Below are 23,501 nucleotides of genomic sequence, written 5' to 3' on the forward strand. Positions count from 1 at the left end.
CATAGAAAATAATCACAATCATAGTATAACTTTTCCTATCTTCTATGGAAATTTTCTTATCTTCATGGAAAATAATCTATGGAAGCTTTTTATTTTCTCTGGAGAACTTAGAATTCAATTGTGTTCTTTAGTAAAATTCAGAAGAGAACTTGAACTTTTCTATCTTCTATGAAAAATTTGGAACAGTATTTAAAATTTTTTCATCTCTTTAAGAAAAATCTGAACTGAAGTGGAAACTTTTTATATTATTTTGTGAAAAGAGAAATGATCAATAAATTCTTTAATTTCCATAGATAAAATTAAGAATCGAATTTGAACTATTTTTATTAGTGGAATATATTTGGAACAGAAATTTAAATTTTTTCCTATCTTTGAGAAAAGTTGGAATTGAATTTAAGAAAATTTTCAATTAAAGTAAAACTTTTTATATTCATAGAAAATAATCACAATCATAGTATAACTTTTCATATCTTCTACGGAAATTTTTGAGCTTGAACTTTAAATTTTTTATGTCTTGGTGAACATAAAAATGAAGTGGCAGCTTTTTATTTTCTATGGAGAAACTAGAATTGAATTATATTATTTGGTAAAATTAAGAATTGAAATTGAATATTCAAGATCAAATTATAAATTTTCAGATCTTCAATGACAAATTTTGAACTGAACTTTAAATTTTTTCATCTATGTGAAGAGTCGGAACTAAATTTAAGAAAATTTATAATTAAAGTGAAACTTTTCATCTTCACGGAAAATAATCACAATCATAGTATAACTTTTCCTATCTTCTACGGAAAAATTTAGAACTGAACTTTAAATTTTTTATGTCTCGGTCAACTTAAAACTGAAGTGGAAGCTTTTATTTTCTCTGGAGAAATTAGAATTGAATTATGTTCTTTGGTAAAATTCAGATGAGAACTTGAACTTTTCTATCTTGTAAGAAAAATTTGGAACAGTATTTTAAATTTTTTCATCTATTTGAGAAAAATCTGAATTGAAGTGTAAAATTTTATATTATTGTCGAAAAATATAATTGATCAATAGATTATTTCATTTTCATTGAGAAAATTCAGAATCGAAGTTGAACTTTTCTTCTTCCGAGCCAATATTTGGAACAGAACTTTAAATTTTTTCATCTCTTTGAGAAATGTCGGAATTGAATTTAAGAAAATTTAGAATTAATGTGAAACTTTTTATCTTCATGGAAAATAATCTGTGGAAGCTTTTTATTTTCTCTTGAGAAATTAGAATTGAATTGTGTTCTTTGGTAAAATTCAGAAGAGAACTTGAACTTTCTATCTTCTATGAAAAATTTGGAACAGTATTTTTAATTTTTTCATCTCTTTGAGAAAAATCTGAACTGAAGTGGAAACTTTTTATATTATTTTGGGAAAATAGAATCGATCAATAACTTATTTCATTTTCATTGAGAAAATTCAGAATCGAAGTTGAACTTTTCTTCTTCCGGAAAAACATTTGGAACAGAACTATAAATTTTTTCATCTCTTCGAGAAAGGTCGGAATTGCCTTAAAGAAAATTTAGAATTAAAGTGAAACTTTTTATATTCATGGAAAATAATCAGAATCATAGTATAACTTTTCCTATATAATCCGGAGAAAAATTGAAGTTTACATTTTGAGGTTCATTTCGTGGTATACTTTAAACTGGCTTGAAAGATTTTTATTTTCTCTGGAGATAATGTTCTCTTATTATGTTCTTTAGTTGAATACGGAAGTGAACCTGAACTTTCCATCATCACTTACGAGTTAGGAGCTCAAATTAAATATCTGTCACATGTTTGAGAAAAATATTATTTTTATTTAAAAATTTTATATTATTTTATGAAAATAGAATTGATATGGGTACAGACACAAAAACTCACACACACACACAAAAACTTACACACACACACAAACTAACACATACAAAAAAACAGACACACACACAAAAACTGAAACACACACAGAAAAATACACACACACAAACAATTACACACACACACACAAACATACACACACAAAAAAACTTACACACACACACACAAACTTACACACACACAAAAACATACACACACACAAAAACATACACACACACAAAAACTTACGAAAATACACAAAAAACTTACACACACAAAAACTTACACACAAAAAAAACTTACACACACACAAAAACTAAAACACACAAAACAACTTACACACACACATAAACTTACACACACACACACAAAAACTTACACAAACACACAAACTAACACACACAAAAAAAAAAACACACACACAAAAACAAACACACACACAAAAAAATACAAAAACAAACAAACATACACACACACAAAAAACTAACACACACACAAAATAACACACACACAAAAACTTACACACACACACACAAAACTTAGACACACACAACAAAACTATACACACACACACAAAAGTACACACATAAAAACTTACACACACAAAAACTTACACACACACAAAACTTGAACACACACATAAAAACTTACACACACACACAAAAACTTACACAAACACAAAAACTTACACACACACATAAACTTACACAAACACACACAATGACATACACACACACACACACACATAAACAAACAAACAAACATACAAATTTAAACACACACAAAAAATTACACACACACACAAAAACTTACACACACACACAAAAAAATACAAACACACACAAAAAATAACCCACACAAAAACAAAAAAACACACAAACAAACATAAACTCACACAAAAACTAACACACACATAAAAACTTACAAAGACACAAAAAAATACAAACACAAAAAAAATTAGACACACAAACACAAAAAATAATACACACAAAAAAGAAAACACACAAACACAAACACGAATACACACACACAACAAAATACACACACACAAAAAAAAACTTACACACACACAAAAAAATAAACGCAAAAAAACAAAAAAACACACAGAAAAAAAAATACATACACACAAAAACAAAAATACACACACAAAACTTACACACACAAAAAAATTAAAAAAAAAAAAAAAACTTACACACACACAAAAACTTAACCACGCACAAAAAAACTTACACAAACACAAAAAAAACAAAAAAAACAACTTTCTATCGGAATGAGTTGGGTATCATGAGAGGAGATGGCTATCCATTTCAAATCGTTTTTTTTTTTCCAGAGCAGATAAAGAGTATTAATATGAAATTTTATTTGGAGGGATTGTTTTAACATTATAAAATTTCCGCCTTCTATGTCATGCGTTTTAGATTGTAAATACCTTATACTAATATAAGATATGCTATGGGACCGAGAAGCGCCGCAGGAAGTGCTGCGGGCCGGGGAAGCGTCGCGGGAATCGCTGCGGGCCCGAGAAGCGCCGCGGGACGCGATGCGGGTCCGAGAAGCGCCGCGGGTGGTGGAGTGCTAAGCTCGTCAGGATTTCGCGTGGTGTATGCTTCAGGTGATGCAGATTCCACTTTCTAGTGGAAAATATCCTCTCAGACCTATATAGTATTGATTTCAGTGCCCTAAGAGTAAAGTGCTTAAAAAATGTTTGTGAATTTGTTTATTAATAAAATGCATATATATACAACAATGTCTTTAAATCTTCACTTTAGATTTCTTCATCGATGTATAGGCAACTGTCGTGAACCACTAATGCTGGTAAATCATTTGGATTCACTGTATATTGATCTTGATTGACTGCAAAGTCAGGGTCACATTTTCTACAGTACAATGTAACTTCACTCTTGTCATATCTCTTTGTATAGTCAATTATACTATTTGCATTCATATTATGAAATTCACGAGTTTCATTCTGTCTATTTGAAGCAATATCACATACAATGTTTTCAAATGGTGAATCACATTCGGTAACTGCCAAATAAAAATCACTTGGTTTATAGTCATAGTATGCAGTGTCATCATAACGATGACGTAGAAACCAGATTGTCTTGTTACCCCAACAGTTGAATCGTAGACCAGATTCCTCTTCCCAGAATAATTTAAATCCACGACGATACCAATCTCGTAGAAATAAACTAAAATCACGTTTGGGATTCTTTCCAATCATAGCGGGGTAAGTATTCTCCCACTGATCACATTTATCATAGTGACATTGGAGCACAGGTGCCCTCTAGGGTGAGAGTCACACACCTCTTCAAGACATGAATTACATCCTTTAATTTGTACTGCATAGCCTCTATGTAATTTACAAGGATTACATAATTTACACTTTTCACTATAGTCATCAACAATTGTACAAGTTTCACACTGAGTCCAACTGCCAAGAGTATACATGCACAATGGACATGTATAGAACATTTTTTGGTTTCCAATGTCACTTGACTCACTCACAGCTAAAATGAAACTGAGCGTCCTCGCTCGATAAATTCAGTGCGGGGAAATGGGGAAGAGGAGTAGCTCTGTAACGTTACCTCTTTCGAATGACGGGGGATCCATCTACATTGAATCCATTGGCAATGTTTTCAAAAGTATATCCACAATATGATTCTGCTTTGTTCCAATTAATATATCAATAAATTGACTATAAGCACTTGAGTCAAATTTTAAAAGTTTCATACAATAGTCCAATGGGGGAGAATCACTCCTCATTATATTGTCAAGTGTTCCCTGGCAAGAGAATATCCTGCGTTGAAGAGATAACTGGAGAAAATCGTCATCCAAAATCAAATGTTTTTCCATAAACACTAGATTTGATCTAATTCTCTCTTTCTCAAATTTATTAATTTTTCAATCCTTTCACTCTGACTTCTGACTCTAGACTAGCCCTGATTTGTCAGCCCCATTGTCTAACCTAACCAGACAAGAAGGAGAACATTTTCGATTTCGAAACAATTTTATTGAATAATTACAACAAAATTAATAATATAGAGCATGTACAATTAGTGATACTGTTTATTGTCTTCAATATGTTTCACCAATGAACTTAAAGCACATTGAAGTCTATTCACATGGGCTATATCAACTTTAGCGGCAAAACATAATTGATCCTCCATTTTAAATTTGCTCAAGGATATCACATATCTTGCATACACTGCATCCCATTCCCGATAAAGACGTGATCCTTTCGTGATTTCTACCGCAATGTTTCGTGCTCTTGTATTATTATCGTCAACTCCACTATCAGCTTCTAATATTGTAAACATTCCACTCATCGACATCAACACAAATATATATCCAAATGAGTAAAGTCAAACTGTTCTTCTTCTCACTCCTTTGAATTCTATTCACAGACTAATAAAATTATAGCAAAAAACCCTTTTTTTATATTCTCACCGCCGCTACTATGTAACCAAGCCCTCTGATTAGCTGAGAAGGGGAGATGTAGCCGACTCACTGATTGTCTGAGAAGGAAACATGTGATCTAACCTTTTCCTGGAAACTCGTAAAATTCGTGTCGACCATGTACAGTCTCACTGTCCAAAATCATAAAACATACATAAATTGATGTTGACATCCATAAATATGAGAAAGTTCATGTTTTTACATTATCACTGACAAAAAACAAAAACAGACAAGAATTGCTGTTAACATCCAACAAAGTGAGAAAGTTCCTGTTTTTTCATTCTCACTGACAACGAACCATAAAACAGACATAAATTGCTGTTGACATCCATAAATGTGAGAAAGTTCCTGTTTTTTCATTCTCACTGGCAAAAACCATAAAACTGACATGAATTGCTGTTGACACTCATGTAAAACATCAAATAAATTGACCAACACACATAACCGTCCAAGAAAACATCCATAAAAGTGAAAAAATTCATGTTTTTTCTTGTGAGAAAATTCATGTTTTTTCATTCTCACTGACAAAAATTATAAAAAAGGAACATAAATAGCTGCTAACATCCATAAATGTGAGAAAGTTTCTGTTTTTTCATTCTCACTGACAAAAACCATAAAACAGACATGAATTGCTGTTGACATCCATGACAAACATACAAATATATTGACCATCGACCTTGGAAAAAGAGGTCATTGACCCCATTAACCATGTGTTCTCCCTAGGGACTCTATACCCATATATGGTGCCCCGTTCGGACCTCCTGAGGCCTTTCTACTGCCTTGTTTCCCTTCATTTAAGTTCAATCTTTAGTAGTTCCTAGGTAGTTTCGAATGCTCTGCAAAGGATAGTCTTCTCAGTTTTCTGCTTAACGACCTACCTTGTGTTTTAAAACCAAACAATCATATCGCTTAAAATTCTAACCTCCTCTTTAACCCTCCTTGAAAATTTCCTTCTGATGGTCTTTGTGACAACCATCTTCCTATGCTTTAAATCGCAAGGATTCTTGGTACTTGTCTAGAATCCGATAGACACGCGAGAAAGACCGCATCGAAAACTCAAAGATGTTTAATGAAAAACAGGTTTTCGGTGGTTTTTGAGGTATTGCTCACTCCGTCACAAAGATTTAAACTGTAGTCTTTTTAGGGTTGAAGGGGCAAAAAAAGGTACCTAGGTTAGGTTAGATTAGGTATTTAATATACGCTATGCTTTACCCCACCCCATAATGAGCAAATATATAGCCCAAATTTGTTTCTGAACTATTATATTTTCATCCTATTTTGTTTTATTTCATTAGCATTGACGAAACTTCACTTCTCGCGGGTTTATCGGATTCTAGACAAGTACCGGACTTTTTTTATTTTATGATAACTCTAGTAATTTGTTCGTAGGCTAGTATATTTGAGGAAATAATCTCCTCTAATAAACTTTTGCCCCCTTCCCAAATCAAAACTTGAGGCCCACTTGATCCCCAACCCCTGAAAGTTTCAGCTCGATCTCCCAAGCCGTTCTTAAGTTGTTGCGGATATCCCATTTCGAAGGAGTGGGTCCTTTATCCCATTTTCAATGAATGGTTGTAGAACAAGACGTTCTATAACGAAAGGTTGTAATATGTTAGGCCTGGAGCTGGAGATAAAGACACGAAGCAGCTCGGCTGTGGGGGGGCATAAGGGGTCTTTGAGTGTTATTTTACTACAAGATCAATAAGTTAGGGAAGGACAAGCATTGAAGCACTGTCTTGATTACTGACGTGTGCAGCCAGCAAAATCAATTTAATGCTTTCATCCCCCCCCCTCTCAGTTTTAATTTAATAACGGACTTGAAGTCAATAGTTCTTACTTGAAAAGATGAAACGTGCACATTTCCCGTCGACAGCCCAGAGACTTCCATCGTATTTCAAGCGTAATGTCTTCCTGTTTTTCCACTAAATTGTATTTTCTTGAAGTTGTGAAAATTGATTTCTCTGAGAAAGTGCAACCTTTCTCACGGCTAATCCAACCTGGATATTGTCCTCCATGTCTTTGCTGGTGCAAAATACGTTAGCCCATTCTGATTAGTTTCAGACATGATTTTTTCTAGGTGACGCATTAGGTGGGAAAACGGTTTCATGAATCATGATAAACAATAATCTAGTGTCTTCCAGTGTACCGGGCAAGTCTGTCTTGTAATGAAAGTAAAGAATGAAGTTAAGTTATGAATGAACTGATGTTAAGTCTTATATATTGTATGGGTCGGTCGCCCCCTGTTCCTACCCTGTATGATAATTCCTGCTCGATTACGTCTCGCGTGAAAAATTTGTATTTTTTATTTTTACTTAATTTCATTTTTAATTTAACATTCAGGCTTGTGTTAAATCTAATCTGGGAGGGAGGCTGTCATTTAGGTTTTTCTTGAAAGTTGGAGGTTTCGGTCACTAGAATGAACCATTTTCTTTTTCTAATATGCACTAAGAGTTTGAGGGTCTGAAATTCAAAGTTGAAGCATAGAAAGATGTCAATTTGACAGAAGTAATATCAATGGGTTAAGTTCGCCTTATTGAAAAATCTATGCCCACAAGTAATTATTTAAGACATATGTAACAGAGGGGTTGTTCACTTTTTGCCACTTTTGTGCACCCATTGACTTAAGCTTCACACTCTCCGACTGCTGGTTTGTATTATTTTCGATAGTCGTCACCCCCTTGGATGCATGTCTGACCAAGATCTATGCAATCTATTTACAATTCTGATATTTTGTTTCTATTAGATACACAACCTGCTTAAGTTAAGGTTGTAGTTTTGTCTATATTACTTTTAGCTAAACTTTCACAATTACTATTAAGCTCAAATATTGTTATTTCAGGTACTGTTTTTTGAAACTTCGCAAAAATTTTAGAAACAAAAACCCCACTGGGGGAAAATGTTAGCGCCTTTAGGACTGTCCAATGTATCTAGGGGTCTAGGAATCAGCCATCTTCCTAGAAAATCTTTAGAAAACAATAAGGCCCACAAATAATTTGCATATACAGTTTTTAAGGACTACTCTGAATCTTTGGATTTTATTTTAATAAAAGCTCTTGATAAAGACCGGGATTTTTTTCTGTACACTACAGCTTGGGGAAACGTTATGCCAGTTGTCTCCTTTCTACTTTGTCAGTAATTGATCAAATTGTTACAGTTTTGTAACAGTATATGAGCAGCTGAATGACTGCCCTTGAAAGTACATTTCGATAGGCTATATTGTTTTAGCCGTTAGTGCTTGTAAGCAGGGGCGTCCCGAAGGGGGGTGGGGAGGGGCGTGCCCCCCCCACAAAACTTTTTTGGCATTCGGTAAAATTCGCCGAAGGCAAAAATTTCGGCAGAATTTTTGCAAAATCGGCCGAAATTTAGCGAAATTCTTGATTTCTGCAGAAAATGTGGCATAAATCAGGTAGGCCTAGTGATTCGGTAAAATTTACGAAGATCGCCCCCCGAATAAAATGAGCCTTGGGACGCCCCTGCTTGTAAGTGCTATTTAACTACATTTTGTAAGTATTTTAATGCTCAAATTCTTTCAAAAATGCAATAAATACCACTTACAGGTGGTATACGTCTTTGAAGACACGCTGGGGTTTCAGATTTTTTTTTTCCGGTTTGTTGTTAAAAAGTATTTTGACATGTAAATACTTAAACATTTTTTTGAACTTCCGTAATACTTGCTTGTGGAAATATTTTTAAATAATATTTTGTAGCATTTGTGTTTAAAAAAAACTTTGTTTGATTTTTTTTTTCACAGCATTATAGGCCTGAATGAATTGTGCAAAGAAATCATGCATAAAATCTCTGGCGTTACTTTTAATTGATATTGTTGATGAACTCCAAGGTTTAGACCTACCATTAGTAGAAAGGAAAACTATTCTTCTGTTGAAAAGTGTTTGGGTATGCAAATACTGAATTGTTTTTTTTTTTTAACTATACTCACGTAGGCTATTTGTTTGTGGAAGTTTCTGTAAGCAATATTCCCTAGTATTTCTGTTTAAATATTGTTTTTGCTATTTTTACAGTATTGTATATGAACAAAATGTGCAAACAAATTATAAGGAAATTTTTGTCTGTGTCCTAATTGGCATAGGCTACATTTAGTCCATATTTAAAAGTTTCTTAAATGAACATCACACGATTGTGAAGGCCTATACTTCCTTGTAAATTTGATTTGTTTAGTTAGTGATGGAAAGGCAGTTTAGTTTCTGCGGCTATATAGGGAGATGGAGGGGAAGGAGTAGGGAGGCAGTATCTAGCATGGGGCTTGTCGAGGCACTCTGAGATTGGGATTTAGAAATGTAATGAAAAATGTATTTAATTTAATTATTTGCTATTTAGAACACATCTATATGAGATTTTGTGCGGCAGAAGTAGTTAATACACCATACTTTTTGAAATATTTCACCCTTATAGAAGGTCTTTTCATCCTTTGACTTATTTATGCAACTCCATGCAAGTCAACTTGTAGTTAAACTGGCACTCTAAGTTTGTTTCCACAGTCCCTGTATGCGGTCGATTTCTTTCATCCTTCCATTAGGCCAGCCTCGACAAAAATAATCTCCCCTATGGTGTTACTGCAGCAATTATACCAAGCTCATAACCAGGATTGTCAACTTTTTGGGCCATGAATATGTCCCCTGACCCTTCAAAAATGTGTCATTTTTAGCTAAATTGTGCATATCTTGAAATCAAAAGAAACTAAAGGTTATTTTTTTTTCTTTACCAGTTGTATTATTGACCAAAATAAACTTTGTAAACCACTTTCAAAGCGGCCAGTTAACATCAAATATAATGACAACAACAAAAAAAACCGTATTAGACATTCATACAGAATGGTTTTGTGTCAGAGTACGAAACTCATAAACATGTAAATCCCTTACTTTGGAAAAAACACTTTAACTACGACATCTTTGGTAAAGCCTGGATCCTCAAAAGAAAAAATTACGAGAATTAAGTACTAGTTTGATGAAAAGTGACGTTTCTTTGTTTTTACCCCAATATATATCCAGTTGGGAAATGTTTCGTTTTATGCCAAAAATTTACAAAATTTGTCTCTTTTTTGTCGTTTTATGTCATTGTGTTATAGTACCACAGTTCATATAATTATCCAATAAGAGATTAGAAATAAGATAATTATATAAACTGTGTACGGTACATAGGAATGTGTCCAGTTGGCAACCCTGCTCATAACTGTATTTATCAAAATCGATATACAATTGAGTCTTCTCGGGACGCTTTTACAAGAAGGTCAATAACGGTAACGATCCCAAAATATTGGGATTGATGGTAGCCTTAAGTAGAAGGGAACTTCTTTGTGATGAAAGAAGCTTGCATTTAGGATGGAGAGGGTGGGGGGGGGCACAATATCTCCGATGCTTATTAGTGTTTGCTTATGTCCCTTTTTTCAAATATACTCTGCTTCTGTTAAAAGTGCAGCTTTTTATTTTTTATATTAAATGGAACTTAAGTATGAAATTCTTTGGTCACGTCTTTTTTCTGCATTTTTGGCAACATTTTCTTTGGCCATGGGTCAAGTTCTTGAGTTGCCGAAACGAGAATGCATCACTATATCTGCTCATAAATATTGATGTTTTATTGTTGTCATAGCAATTACATTTGTCAAGTTGAAAGAAAAAGTAAAATAGTTGCTATCATTTGCAGAGGAATTTTGGATGCCGTAATTCACAAAATATTATGTGCCATTTCTGGAAAGAGAAAGCAGTACCTTAAGATCATTTTGCCATCTTCAGTATCGGATTACCGTTACGAAGAGTGGATTCTCCAGGGCAGGTATGTACGCAGGGGGCCTCCGGACCCGCCCCCCGAATTTCACGATTTTTTTCCCCCATAATTTTTTTATTTTTCTCACAGAATAATGGGTTTGAAGGATTTGGCCCCCTCGAAACAAATTCCTGTGTACGTGCCTGCTCCAAGGGCACTAGCTATCATCGAGAGTTGTCGTGAATTTATGGTGTTGACTGAAAAGGCAGTGAGATTTCACGTCCCTTTTGTCGACAAGCTTGTTAATCAAAGAGGGTGACACCGCAGGGAACTCCCAATGCAGCCAAATTGCTCAAACGATAATTTTTTTTTAATTGATTTTTAGCGTTTTCCGAGTGGGTATCCTGGAAAATTTTTAGAAACTCTCCTTTTCTGAAGTTTAAAAAGAAAATTCAGCTCTGTTTAATTAAAATTCACAATTTCTGATTATGTAAGTTTCATTAAATTGAATATTTTTCTCTCCAGCACAAAACGTAAGGTGTTAAGTGGTTTTTCTAAGATTTTCGGGAAATTAGGTGTCGGCTTTTAATTTTCTGTCATTATTTAGATTCCTTATCTAAGCTCTACAAGTTATTATAAGACCCCCCCCCCCTACCAATCGGTTCCAAATAATTTGGCCATGTAAACTAATAAAAATTTGGTACTTTTCTATTATATAAAACACTCTCGAGAAGTGAAGTTTGGTTAATGCTAGTGTAATAAAACAAAATTATGATGAAAATATAATAGTTTAGAAACAAATTCGGGCTATGTATTTGCACATTAGGGAGGTGGGGTAAAGAATAGCATATATTAAATATATAACCTAAACAAACCAATTCTAACCTAACCAAACCTATTTAACCTAATGAAAAAAATTATGATGAAAATATAATGCTTTATTACAAGGCTGTGTCCAGAGGGGGGATAGGGGGGTTTGAACCCCTCCCCCCGAATTGTTCGTCTGACTCGTAAAATCTTAACAATAACGGATATAAAAAAAATTTTGTATGCGCTTGTTGTTTTTTTTTTTGTGTACCCCCCCCCCCTGAATTTTTTTTTAGTAAAACCCCCTCCGAAAAAAAATCCTGGGTACGGCCTTGCTTTATTAGCAAATTGTGAAAACTACAACTTGGGAATATGCTCCCAGAACGCAGAAATGTCCTCAAGAATCGCGTTAAAATGAACTCGGCCTTGTGTCTTTACTGCCACCCACCACATGTACTTTACTAAGTATAATTTAAATGACGGCGGGATGTACCTCGGTGCCGTTTTTTTTTCTACTTGCGGAACCCCACATTCTTTCTACTTTTTGGGTGGAGGCGCCGGTTTCTGGGTCGACAAAATTATGTTTGTGGTTCACTTTTAAATGAGTGAAACCTGCTTGTTCCAGCTCAGTTGTGTTGTAGCCCTTTCAACAATCTGAGATGATTCTTGAACATCCATGATGAGACACTATATTCTATCAGTAGTCAAAGCAAACTAACCGGTATCCTCAAGAATTGCGTTAATAATGAACTGTTTTTGTCTTTGAGACGGTTAGCCGACGCCGTAGCTCCCAATTTAATAATTCACACATGACCTTCACAATTTTGTTAATAAAGTATTCTATTTTCATCACATTTTATTGTCACCAAACTTCAGTTCTCGAGTGTGTTTTATATAATAGGCAAGTAGGATACCAAAGTTTTTGTGGACGAGATAGGGTGATCCTCCAAGGTAGCATATCCTCTTAAATCAGGATTTGTTTCCCACCAATTTTGACTCTGCATGCTGGATCATTTAATTCCTTCCGTTCACTTGTAGTTTTTGTTATGTCTGAGATGTTTCTGTTTTTTAAAACAAAGGTTAGGTTTTTACTCCTTGAAAAAAAAAAAAAAAAACAGTTGAAAGCTAGGGCTTTTAACATTTTGGTGACCTGGAAAAAGTTGTTTCCGCAAAAAAAAAAAAAAAAACTTGCCACATTTCTTTATTTCTTAGCTCTTCTATAAAATTAATTATTTATTCCATAGTGCCTTTTCAGTAATTGACGCTAAAGTTGTTTGTTTTAATTAAAATTGTGTCTTTTTTTTATACATTCCACGATACAATAGCTATTAAGTAGCACGTAGTCATTTTAGAAAGTTATAATTTTTTCCTGGAAAAGTTTTTGGAAATTTTAGGGTTTCCCACGATCTTCGAACATGTAAGGAGCCTGAAGATTTCAAGAATGATAACGTCAAAGAAGCGGTTTAATAGGATTGGCTCTATTTTCACCATACTTAAAAGACATGTGTATTGGGAAAGTGTGTATATTTGAACCCATGCCTCCTTTTCAATTCAATATTATAATTAATCAGTTAAAATTTGGAATAGATTTTCTGGAATATATTTTTGCAGATGTTTCTGAAAGTTCACAATCGGATAATCGCCAATGTTTACAATACACTGAATTATATTGGAATGTTTTGTTGCTAGGTTAACCTTTTATGTGTTAATGTTCACCATTTCCGAGGAGGATTTTTAGTCAACTCCCCTTTATTTATTAACGACTCCGATGCAGTTTTTTCCTTGTTAATTAAGAGTTTTTGCCAAGGCTAAAAGGATACCAAAGAGGTCGATAAATGGTGTCAGTTTTTCTTTGATCGATCTAGAGACGCTGCAAATATTTTGTCCCTATTTTAAACGCTTTGCTAGTATCTTCTTTGCTTCAAATTAAGCAAACAAACTGAATGGAGTATTTTTTGACCAATTGGTCAATAGCCGGCCGTGGTGTTTGTTTTGGCAATATTTTACTTGCGATAAGAAAATTGGTCATTATTTTTTGACCAATTGGTCAATAGCCGGCCGTGGTGTTTGTTTTGGCAATACTTTACTTGCGATAAGAAAATTGGTCATTATTTTTTGACCAATGGTTCAATAGCCATCCGTGGTGTTTGTTTTGGCAACACTTTACTTGCAATAGGAAATTGGTCAGTATTTTTTTACCAATTGGTCAATAGCCGGCCGTGGTGTTTGTTTTGGCAATACTTTACTTGCGATAAGAAAATTGGTCATTATTTTTTGACCAATTGGTCAATAGCCGGCCGTGGTGTTAGTTTTGGCAATACTTTACTTGCGATTAAAAATTGGTCATTATTTTTTGACTAATTGGTCAAAATCCGGCCGTGGTGTTTGTTTTGGCAATACTTTACTTGCAATAAGAAAATTGGTCATTATTTTTTGACCAATTGGTCAATAGCCGGCCGTGGTGTTAGTTTTGGCAATACTGTACTTGCAATAAGAAATTGGTTAGTATTTTTTGACCAATTGGTCAGTATTTTTTGAGCAATTGGTCAATAACCGGCCGTGGTGTTTGTTTTGGCAATACTTTAGTTGCGATAAGAAAATTGGTCATTGTTTTTTTTTACCAATTGGTCAATAGCCGGCCGTTAGTAGTAAGGCCCCAATGCATTGAAAATCCACATTAAAATCCACATTGAATTACACGTTGATATGTGTGTGTATTTTCAAGTAATTGGGTTACCAGGGCCATTTGCCTATTACAATGAACTCTACATGGGTTGGCAGACAGGTTTCTATTGTGACACCCATTTTTTGGAGGTCAAACTCATGGATACATTTTTATTTTTTTTTTTTATTTTTTTTAAACTGGTATTTTTTCAATGAAGCCCATAGCACTTTGCAGAAACCCGTGAATGTAGGACTGAAAGTCCATTCGTAGTATATCTGAAGCCAATTACTAATCAAGTTAGTGTGACCGCCATTTTTTGATCTGGTTAAGTGGGTATAATCTGGTTTGGTTCGTTATCGCGAGAGGCTTACTCAATTTACATCTTAGTGTTAACTGGGGCGATCTAATTGCGTAGGTACTAAAGGAACATTTGAAGGTGGAGAAAAAAAGGGGGTAATTAGTGATTGGATAATTTTACCAAGAAATAACTAAAAAGTGTTTTGGAGGAGATGGGATGAATGTGTATTGTATAATACACAAGTAATGATTTGCACAGTGTTGTCAATTTTAAATAGTTTAGAAATAAAAAAAAATTAACAAGAAATGGCTGAAAAGAGTTTTGAGGGAGTTGAGTTGCACGAGGCTTCACTTGCACGAGGGTTCATTTACATGCGGAGTCAGTTACACGGGGATTAGTGACATGGGGTCGAGGAGCACGGAGGGTCAGGTGTCCGGGGTGTCGGATAGCCAGGGGGACAGTTCCCGGGGGGGTTCAGGGGCCCGGGGCGTATCTGCTATAAAAAACACTTCATTCTAAACAAATACGAACATTTTGAAAAGCAGACAAAAAATTGGACACTATAATCAGAATTATTTGATTAACATTTAAAAAGGGGTAATGAGATATGTGATCTGCATAATACACTAGTAATGTTTGATAAGTATTGTCAATTTAAAATAGGATCTAACGTTCCCTTCGTTCCCCCATTTCTGAGGGCAGGGAGGGGTCAATTTTGGAGGGAAAACATCTGCATCAAGGGGAAGGCTCAGAGACCCTTCGTTCCCACATTTCCGAGGGCAGGGGAGGGGGGGAAGGTGATAGTATTTCAATACAATAATTCATGGCATAATAGAATTTATGCTCCTATTGGAAGCTCGTAAAGCCCTTCCCCCTCCCCGCGCTAGGATTATTGCCTGGCTGTCCCTCTAAATAAAGAGAATTAATGTGATAGTATTCCTATACAATAATTCAAGAATAATAGAATTTATGCTCCTAGCTGTAGCATGTAAAAACCTTCCCCCGCGCCCGCACTAGGATTATTGCCTAGCAGTGACAATGGATATTACCTCTACATACAGAGAATTTTTGGGATAGCCTTCTGTTACAGGTAGTCAAGTTTAATAGAATTTATGCTCCTAGTGGAAGATCGTAAAACCCTTCCCACTCCCAACGCTAGGACTATTACCTCGCCGTGACAATGGATATTACCTCTAACTACAGAGAATTATGGTGATAGTAGTCCGATACAATAAGTCAAGTGTACTAGAATTTATGATCCTAGTGGAATCTCGTAAAACCCTTCCCCCTCCCCGCGCGAGGATTATTTCCTGGCTGTGTCAATGGATATTACCTCTAAATACAGAGAATTAAGGTGATAGTATTCCGATACAATAAGTCAAGTATACTAGAATTGATGCTCCTACTGGAAACTCGTAAAACCCTTCCCCCTCCCCACGCTAGGATTATTGCCTAGCTGTGACAATGGATATTACCTCTAAATACAGAGAATTAAGGTGATAGTATTCCGATACAATAAGTCAAGTATAATAGAATTTATGCTCCTAGTGGAACCTCGTAAAACCCTTCCCGCTCTCCCGCACTAGGATTATTGCCTAGCTTTGACAATGGATATTACCTCTAAATACAGAGATTTAAGGTGATAGTATTCCGATACAATAAGTCAAGTATAATAGAATTGATGCTCCTTGTGGAAACTCGTAAAACCCTTCCCCCTCCCCGCTCTATGATTATTGACTGGCTGTGACAATTGATATTATCTATAAATACAGAGAATTAAGGTGATAGTATTCCGATACAATAAGTCAAGTATAATAGAATTTATGCTCCTACTGGAAACTCGTAAAACCCTTCCCCCTCCCCGCGCTAGGATTATTGCCTTGCTGTGACAATGGATATTATATCTAAATACAGAGAATTAAGGTGATAGTATTCCGATACAATAAGTCAAGTATAATAGAATTTATGCTCCTAGTGGAACCTCGTAAAACCCTTCCCCCTCTCCCGCTCTAGGATTATTGCCTAGCTGTGACAATGGATTTTACCTCTACATACAGATAATTGTGGTGATAGTATTCCTACAATATTCGTGAATTTTACTCGAATTTATGCTCCTAGTGGAAGCTCATAAATCCCTTCCCCCTCCCCGAGCGAGGATTATTGCCTAGCTCTGACAATGGATATTACCTCTAAATACAAAGAATTAAGGTGATAGTATTCCGATACAATAAGTCAAGTATAATAGAATTGATGCTCCTAGTGGAAGCTCGTAAAACCCTTCCCCATCCCCGCGCTAGGATGATTGCCTAGATATGACAATCGATATTACCTCTAAATTCAGAGAATTAAGGTGTTAGTATTCCGATAAAATAAGTCAAGTATAATAGAATTAATTCTCCTAGTGGAGACTCGTAAAACCCCTCCCACTCCCCCCAGTAGGATTATTCCCCAGCTGTGACAATGGATATTATCTCTAAATACAGAGAATTAAGGTGTTAGTATTCCGTTACAATAAGTCAAGTATACTAGAATTAATGCTCCTTGTGGAAGCTCATAAAACCCTTCCCCCTCCCCGCGCTAGGATTATTGCCTAGCTGTGACAATGGATATTACCGCTAAATACATAGAATTAAGGTGATAGTATTCCGATACAATAAGTCAAGTATAATAGAATTTATGCTCCTAGTGGAACCTCGTAAAACCCTTCCCACTCCCCGCGCTAGGATTATTGCTTAGCTGTGACAATGGATATTACCTCTAAATACATAGAATTAAGGTGATAGTATTCCGATACAATAAGTCAAGTATACTAGAATTTATGCTCCTAGTGGAATCTCGTAAAACCCTTCCCCCCCTCCCCGCGCGAGGAGTTTTAACAAGCTCAGAAAATGGATATTAACTCTAAAAACAGAGAAATAAGGTTGTATTATTCCGATACAATAAGTCAAGTATAATAGAATTAATGCTCCTAGTGGAAGCTCGTAAAACCCTTCCCACTCCCCGCGCTAGGATTATTGCCTAGCTGTGACAATGGATATTACCTCTAATTACATAGAATTAAGGTGATAGTATTCCGATACAATAAGTCAAGTATACTAGAATTTATGCTCCTAGTGGAAGCTCGTAACACCCTTCCCCCTGTAAAATCTGAGCTAATAAGGGTTTTTGACTTTAAACTCTAGTTTGTTGAAAGAAAATTATGGAAAATACAATTCTCTGGTTCAAATTTGAAACTTAAGTCCTTTTTTGTATTTAAAAATAAAAATATATCCTTAAAATCTGAACTAATAATTCAATATTTTTTTAATAAAAACAAACTTTTTTTTTTTTAAACTTCGAAATTTTTCAACTTTATTTCTTTTTTTATTTTTGCATCTATCTTAAAATGTCAAATTATGCTTATGGTTCTAACAATTGTGCTCTATGATTGGTCAGAAACACGAAATGGCTTTCCCACTGGTATTCTATGACCGCTTATCGTCACTACCTAGTCTAATGCATGTATTAAATCAGTATTTTTTACACAGTGGAACGATAAACGCATAAGTCATATCTTTTAAAAAAGAAAGTGAAGATGGAACATTTTAATAGAGTATGTTCTCATAACAAGGTTATTGTAGCATTGAATGCCGACAAGGACAAGTATTTAAACTATGAAACAAGTACAAGTGGTAGCACTATTGGAAATGTATGCATGCATTGTCATGACAGTAAGGGATTAAATTTCTTTGGGATACCGAAAAAATTCAACTCTTATGATGGTGGTTATGCGAGATTGAGATCTCCAGAGATGATTTCACTCAAAGAGAGTGCTAACATAAAAATAATTGTTGATGATAGAGGACAACTCCTTGCTACTGCTGCAGGTAACACATTACCTACGGATACATCCAATCATCAGGTTTCGGGTATTATCATTCAACGGAAGACTAATAAAAGAAAGGCCTACTCTGCTACTAATATCGTAAACCATATCTTGTTTACTTGCCAAAACTGATACCTGTGTAAAAATAATGTGTTAATAGACTCTGAACTTGAAAGAAAAATAAAAATGATATTGTCAAAAAATATCACTACGGAATATAAAGATGAAACGATGAAGAATAAAGCACCAGCAAACATTACTGGCATTGATCAACCAGTCAATGAATCAAATAATAGCAAAGACGAAAAGCATATTGAGCCTGTTCATGAGACACCAGTAAAAATTGTGTATGATTCAAAATGGAATAATGATTATTCTACTGATTACGAACTAAGAGACGACAATAACTACAATATCAAGAGAGAACATGGTGAACTATCTTATGGAACAGATTCAAAATGTCCAAAGTTAATCATTGATATTAATAATGTATCATAATATATTTTTGTATTAATATTCAACATAGCATTATTTCATTAAAAATATTACATTGTTACGTGTTCATTATTTTTTAGAGTAAGCTAGCGTATCAAGCGTTTAGAATGTATATTAAAACATCGGAGATGTAGGAAAAGGAATTTGCATACATCTATTGTCAGACATCCTATTTCCTTAAAACCTGAGCTATTAAGGGTTTTTGATCGTAAACTCTAGTTTTTTTTGTAAGAAAATTATGGAAATACAATTCTCTGGTTCAAGTGCGGAATTTAAGTCTATTTTTGGATCGAAAAATAAAACTATTTCCGTAAAATCTGAGCTAATAAGGCTTTTTCGACCGTAAACTCTAGTTTCTTGTAAGTAAATTATGTAAAATACATTTTTGTACGTATTTTAAAATGAAAAAATATCATTCTTGAATTCACCTCTTGGATACACAATACAGAAATTAAAACAAAAATTTGTAATACGTCCCCCAAAACTCAAATTTTCCAAAATTGTTCTATAAAAGCTTTTAAAATATTTCTAAAGCACCAATGGATAGAGCCTTAAAACCTAAGACTATAATTAATAGGACCCGGTCTATTCCTTGACATGGATGTGTACACCGTCCGCCCACCCCCCCATCTAAAGTTTAGAAAATTATAATTGCGATGCTTTTAAAATATTTAGAAAACACTAATAGATAGATTGCTAAAAAAATCAGAATCGACTTCAGAGGACATGTTATATCACGGGAAGAGGTTTTTAAAATCCCCCTTCCCCCCAAACTCAAAATTTTCCAAAATTCTACTTTAGAAGCTTTTAATATATTTCTAAAGCACGAATAGATAGTCTGCTAAAAACATAAGAATCGACTTCAGAGGACACGTTATATCACGGGAAGTGGTTTTTAAAATACCCCGCCACCCCCCAAACTCAAAATTTTCCACAATTTTACTTTAGAAGCTTGTGTGTGTCTCTTTGGGCTTTTTTTGTATCTTCGGACTGTATGTATGTCTCTACAACTGTAGAAAAACCCGTGTGGGTGAGTTGAAATAAAAAAAAAATTAACAAGAAATGATTGAAGTGTTATTCTTTGGTTCAAATGTAGAAAAAACTCGTGTGAGTGGGTTGAAATAGAATATTTGTTTAACAAGAAATGAATGGAAAGTGTTTTGGATGAGATGGCTTGATTAACAGAAGGATGTATTATCAAAGTTATAGTGGAGGGCGACAATGTCTTCAAAGTCAAGGCTATAAGAAAAAAAAGTTCCGAATATTTTCGTCGGTTTGTAGTTTACCCACTAATATCAATATCAGTAATGATTCTATTTGAACTTTCACCAAATTGATCAAATTGGTCTCTAAACGGTTCATGATAAAAAAAATAGTTTGGGACAAGAAAAAAAAAACTAAAATAATGTCATGAAATCATTTTCAACTCTCAGAGAAGTTTTTTTTTGTGTCTGTAAGTTTTTATGTGTGTATGTGTAAGTTATGTGTGTGTGCGTGTGTGTGTTTTTTTTTGTGTGTGTAAGTTTTTTTTTTTTTTTTTGTTTGTGTGTAAATTTTTTTTTTGTGTGTGTGTGTGTATGTTTTTTTATGTGTGTAAGTTTTTTTTTTTGGGTGTCTGTAAGTTTTTTTTTTGTGTGTGTGTAATTTTTTTGTGTGTGTGTAAGTTTTTGGGTGCATGTAAATTTTTTTTTGTGTGTGTAAGTTTTTGTGGGTGTGTTAGTTTTTTTGTTTTTGTAAGTTTGTGTGTGTGTGTGTGTGTGTAAGTTTGTGTGGGGAAAAGAAAAAAACAACTAAAATAATGTCATGAAATCATTTTCAACACTCAGAGAAGTTTTTTTTTGTGTGTGTAAGTTTTTATGTGTGTATTTGTAAGTTGTGGGTGTGTGTGTGGGTAAGTTTTTTTTTGTGTGTGTAAGTTTTTTTTGTTTTTTTTTTGTGTGTAAATTTTTTTTTGTATGTGTGAGTGTGTGTGTGTGTGAGTTTTTATGTGTGTGTAAGTTTTTTTTTTTTTGTGTGTGTATGTTTTTTTTTGTGTGCGTGTTTAAGTTTTTGTGTGTTTGTATAAGTTTTTATGTGTGTAATTTTTTGCGTGCTTGTAAATTTGTTTGTTTTTGTTTAAGTTTTTGTTTGTGTTTTAGTTTTTGTGTGTGTTTAAGTTTGTGTGTGTGTGTGTGTGCAAGTTTGTGTGTGTGTGTGTGTGTGTGTAAGTTTTTATGTGTGTGTGTAAGTTTCTGTGTGTGTGTGTGATTTTTTACAATAAACTCTAGTTTCCTATAATAAAATTATGGAAAATACAATTTTATCGTTCAAATTTGAAACTTAGTTCCATTCTCTGCTTCAAATGCAGAAAAACCCGTGTGGGTGAGTTGAAATAAAAAAAAATTAACAAGAGATGACTGAAAAGTGTTTTGGGGGAGATGGTTTGATTGGCAGAAGGATGTATTGGTGAAGTTATAGTGGAGGGCGACATAGTCTTCAAAGTCAAGGCTATAAGAAAAAAAAGTTCTGGATATTTTTGTAAGTTTGTAGTTTATGCACTAATATCATATCAGTAACGATTCGAGGATGTTTCCCCATTTATCGATAATCAGACAATTTTCTCAAGCTCTTGGTCAGAAATAGAGGCTGTTTCCAAAGATTTAGAATAAGAAAAAAATTGTCAGGTGTGGCACTCGAACCCACGACCCCATATAGGGTTGATGTTAGTGTTGTCAGTCAAAAGCTATTACCTTGATAAAAGAGCTTGAGAAAATTGCCTGATTATCGAAAAATGGGGGAAACATCCCCCAAAAGTCGAAAGGAATGCTCCCCTCCAGCGCTTTCTCGGATATGTTGAATAAAATATGCAAAGTCGGCATAGCTTTATTTCATTTTTTTAAGGTTAATTTAGACGAGGTTACGTGCGCGCACGTAACCTCGGCATACCAGTATTCACCGGCATACCAGTATCCAAGAGTCTAGTCACAAAATCATATGACTCAATTAGATTAGTATCAATTGAGTGGCCTTTTCGAAAACCATGTTGGCTTTTGCTAAGCAATTGGTTTTTCTCAGGGTGGGACCAGTGCATTGTTTATGATGCCCTCAAGTACTTTACATACAACTGGTGGGAGACTTATAGGCCAATAATTACTTGCAAGATCCCTTCTCGCTTTCTTCTTTATTGGCTTGATGTTGGCTTGCTTCTAATCATTTGGAAGTATTTTGGAAGTGAGGGACAACTCAAAGATCATAGCAATTGGTTTGGCAAAGTATTCAGCAGTTTCTTTTAACAGTCTTGGGTGTAGGCTATCGGGTCCAGCAGCTTTGTTAGCCTCAAGTTATTTTAGCCTCTTCTTAACGTCCTCTTTACAAATAATTGGCATAAAAACTTACACACACACACACACACACAAAAACTTACACAAACACAAAAACTTACACACACACAAAAAATTACACACACACAAAAAAATTTACATGCACGCAAAAATTTACATGCACGCAAAAACTTACACAAACATAAAAAATTACACACACACACAAAAAATTACACACACACAAAAAAAAACTTACAGACACACACAAAAAAAAACTTAAACACACATAAAAACTCTAACACACACACACACACACACAAAAAAATTTACACACACACACAAAAACAAAAAAAAAAACATAAACACACAAAAAAAAAAATAAACACATACACACAAATTAAACATACAAAAATAAAAAATTACAAAAAAAAAAACTTCCCTGAGTGTTGAAAATGATTTCATGACATTATTTTAGTTTTTTTTTCTTGTCCCCACACAAACTTACACACACACACACACACAAAAACTTACACAAACACAAAAACTTACACACTCACAAAAAATTACACACACACATAAAAATTTACATGCACATAAAAAATTACACACACACAAAAAAAAACTTACACACACACACACACAAAAAACTTACAGGCACACAAAAAAAACTTACACACACATAAAAACTCACACACACACACACACACACAAAAAATTTTACACACACAAAAAAAAACAAAAAAAAACTAACAAAAAAAAAAACAATTAACAAAAAAAAACATAAAAAAATACAAAAAAAACAATTCTCTGAGTGTTTAAAATGATTCGATTACATTATTTTAGTTTTTTTTTGCTTTTCCAAAACTATTTTTTTATCAAAAACCATTTAGAGACCAATTTGATCAACTTGGAGAAAGTTCAAATAGAATCATTACTGATATTGATATTAGTGGGTAAACTACAAACCGACAAAAATATTCGGAACTTTTTTTTCTTATAGCCTTGACTTTGAAGACATTGTCGCCCTCCACTATAACTTCGC

At 34.2% G+C, this 23,501-nt stretch overlaps 1 protein-coding gene across 5 annotated transcripts in view; it reads left to right on the forward strand.

Annotated features, from left to right (window-relative positions):
• The window catches only part of LOC148940791 (uncharacterized), a 111,664-nt gene that overhangs the window by 18,947 nt on the left and 69,216 nt on the right, over nucleotides 1-23,501 (forward strand). The window contains exon 2 of one of the 5 annotated variants that reach the window (XM_089105572.1): nucleotides 10,971-11,099. The exons of the other annotated variants lie outside the window; for them this stretch is intronic. The gene's annotated coding sequence lies outside the window, so the exon portion shown is untranslated. The remainder of the gene's footprint in view (nucleotides 1-10,970; nucleotides 11,100-23,501) is intronic. 5 annotated transcript variants of the gene reach the window in all.

Source organism: Artemia sp. Qi Xiang Cuo, chromosome 19 (assembly GCF_049724085.1).
Source record: "Artemia sp. Qi Xiang Cuo chromosome 19, ASM4972408v1, whole genome shotgun sequence".
Classification (NCBI taxonomy): Eukaryota; Metazoa; Arthropoda; class Branchiopoda; order Anostraca; family Artemiidae; genus Artemia; species Artemia sp. Qi Xiang Cuo.